The sequence below is a fragment of the Perca fluviatilis genome, chromosome 8, assembly GCF_010015445.1.
Source record: "Perca fluviatilis chromosome 8, GENO_Pfluv_1.0, whole genome shotgun sequence".
Taxonomy (NCBI): domain Eukaryota; kingdom Metazoa; phylum Chordata; class Actinopteri; order Perciformes; family Percidae; genus Perca; species Perca fluviatilis.
Window position 1 is genome coordinate 24689605 of NC_053119.1, and position 3452 is coordinate 24693056.

Genomic DNA, 3452 nt, shown 5'->3' on the forward strand with positions numbered 1-3452 from the left:
GTGCGTGCTGTGGTTTAGTTTCATGTGTTGTCTTAGTGCGTGTTGTGGTTTAGTTGAATGTGTTGTCTTATTAGTGCATGCTGTGGTTTATTCGCATGTGTTGTCTTATTACTGCGTGCTGTGGTTTAGTTGCATGTGTTGTCTTATTGTTGCGTGCTGTGGTTTAGTTGTATGTGTTGTCTTATTAGTGCGTGCTGTGGTTTATTTGCATGTGTTGTCTCATTAGTGCGTGCTGTGGTTTAGTTGCAGGTGTTGTCTTATTAGTGCGTGCTGTGGTTTAGTTGCATGTGTTGTCTTATTGTTGCGTGCTGTGGTTTAGTTGCATGTGTTGTTATTGTTATGCGTGCTGTGGTTTAGTTGCATGTGTTCTTATTAGTGCGTGCTGTGGTTTAGTTGCATGTGTTGTCTTATTGTTGCATGCTGTGGCCTCTCAGGGCCCAAACGTGCCATAGTGTGCCTGGCTAAAGTTGGAGCTGACGGACTATAGTTGGAGCTAACGGTGGAGAGTTGCTGGTTCGGAGGACGCTGATTTTGGACCGGAGGACGACAGCGTGTTTCCCTGCTGAAGAGGACTTTGCCGTAGCTGGTGACTGGTTTTCGTTTTCGTGTTTGAGCTGTGTTTCTTGGACTAACAGCTAACTGTATGTTGGATTTGTGTGTTTGCTTCATTGAAGATAACGTCCTGCTGGCTGCTGCACGTCCACATTAGCCCGCAACTTTTTCTTTTTTCCTCCTCGGTGGTTGTGGGTGTGTGTGTGGGTGTGTGTGTGTGGGTGGTGGGTAGGTGTGTGTTAACACAGTGGTTTAAGAGGGTTTGAGTAAGTTTTACATTGAAATGCTTTAAGGAGGAATCATTTTGTGTAGCTGGAGTGTTTAAAGTGGAAACTGATAGAGAAACGGGTTAAGGGGTAGCTAGTGTGTAATATCATTTGAAGAAATATTGCAGTCAGCATATTTGAAGTGTGTGATTTGAGTTATGCTTATTTTTGTTATTCAATCTAACGGCTAAATGTTATTTATACATTTAAGTTATTGTTCAGTAAAGTAAGTACAGTAAGTTGTTAAAGAATTGTCTGGGGACAGTTATTCCAATACAGCACAATAGATTTGCTGGTTAACAGTAGGGTGGTATATGACTAATCCAAAATAGGTGAACCTTCGTGGTAGCATACCTTAAAGAAATGAACCCAAACACTTCATCATTCCAGTCTGAAGTTACTTATTGCAGCTTGGGCATTGCAACCTGACAATGCAAGTTTGTCAAGTCAAATATCCTATATGGCTTTAATAGAAAAATTTATTTTGAAGCATCGTGATGCATCGTGATGCATCGTGATGCATCGTGATGCATCGAGATATCGAATCGAAGACCTGATAATCGTAATCAAATCGAAGATCAGTGAAGATTCACACCTCTAAATTAGACCATATTGCATATATCGATATAGTTCAAATTTGATCCTTGCTCCAAGCAAGCTGCTGACCTGGAGCTCACTGCAGTGGTCCCCGCCCTAGCAACTCCTTTTGGATTGGCCAATTTTATTTTATAAGCTATTTTTATTTAAGATTTTTTTTTTAAATGTGCACCTTATGGAGCGTTGATTTAAAAATAGGTAATCCTGTTGTTATACAGTGTTTATGTTTACATGTTATTGTTATTTGAACAGCTGAGCATTTAATAATGAACCAGGTGAAGAAACCTGTTTATTATTTATTCATTTGATTTTGCAACTGTTCACTGAAATAGCCGGCTTCTATAAAACTACTTGTGACATGTCATATTTGGCTTTCACTGAACATTTGCTCTAACTTTGCGGGAAAAAATATCGGGATATATATCGTATATCGATATTCAGCCTAAATATATATATCGGGATATCGAGCTTTTGGTCCATATCGCCCAGCCCTAGTCCATGGGCACAAAAAACTTAACTACAAACACCATTTCTGGGGGCATCATACCTGGTTTTGTCAGAAACTCTGCTTACCCTCCACTTGAACCTACAATAAAAGATCAATCTATCAGTCAAGGTTACCTTAAAATATGAATATAAAATGCTTTAAGAAACACATACACATTAATATACAGTCAACTGGAAATCTGAAAGTCAATTTTTATTCTTGTTTTAAAGACAATGAAAAATCGAAACCTGTAACGTTAATGCTGTTTCATACACTTAACGTTATCGCGTTCAGCGCACCTCAGCAAGCACTGCTCTGTTGTTTGAGAAAAACAAAGTACACATACCTACGCCTTCAATGCGAAGCCCAAAAGCAGAACGTGCGTTCGCATACGCGGCAATAGCCACTGACTAATGTTAGCATTCTGACGTATCACCACAAACTGTAACGTTAGCTACATACAAAGTCGACACAGTTGGCGCAATACAAAAAAACACATTCCATGTCATACAGTATACCGTGTTTCCAACATAGCGTTAGTTTGGTCAATTTGTTACTTACTTCGCCCATGTAAAAGCCTAACGTTATGTTTAAGATGTTTCTAGCCGACCTAACTTTACACGCGCATTCCTTAAGTTAATGACAATGGTAGAGAATAAACGTTTTCATCTATTCTAACGGGTAACGTAAACGCATTAATAAAAATACAATTACAAAATAACGAGGTTACGGATAACGTGACTGCAAAATTACAAGTTACATTAACGTTACTCGTTACAACTGAAAACGTAGCTAGCTAAGTTAGTAGTTAGCTCATTGCACCAGACAATATAAACGTCATTATTGTTACCTTACCACACCACAGCACTCATCAGAAGCAGCAGCAACACACTTTAAAAACCAAGGTTGATGACTGGTGCAAGACCGACGTTAACGGCATTATTTAGCTGATTTTGCCTATGTACGAAAGTTGCGCCGAACTCGTCGCGCATCGGGTGGGCATCTTGAATAGTTTTGAACTGAAGCGAAGGCCAGATCGCGCGGATGACGTCAGACGTTTCGTCCGCCTGTTTACTCAAAAGTTGTCATTAAGATGTTGATATACACTGAAAACATTAATCCACATACAATTAAAAGCACATTTGTCGTTTACAGGACTTAGTAGTTTATAGTTGTATTAACAAAATATGTGGTTTTGATTGCTGTACCCGTTATAGTTTATGAGTTAGCAGTACTGTTCGGGTTTACAGTGCACCCATAGAGCTCTTTCAAGATGGCAAGGACTTTAACCTTTAGCTTCTCCTTTCCTTTCACTATCCTGAGCAGTCTCTCCACAGCCATGAACGAGAGTTCCACCTTGGTGCATTGCGCGCAGAAGCTGGAAGGAGCAAGCATCTTCCACAGTTTCAGCTGCTTTTGAGGATCGTGAACACTTATTCTAAAGTGCATTGCACTTGCCAAATGTTGAGTATTATAATTTCTTGTACATATCATTGGACACTGCCTTGCTGGCATCGGCGTGGCTATTAGGTTAAGAGGGCATGCACAAC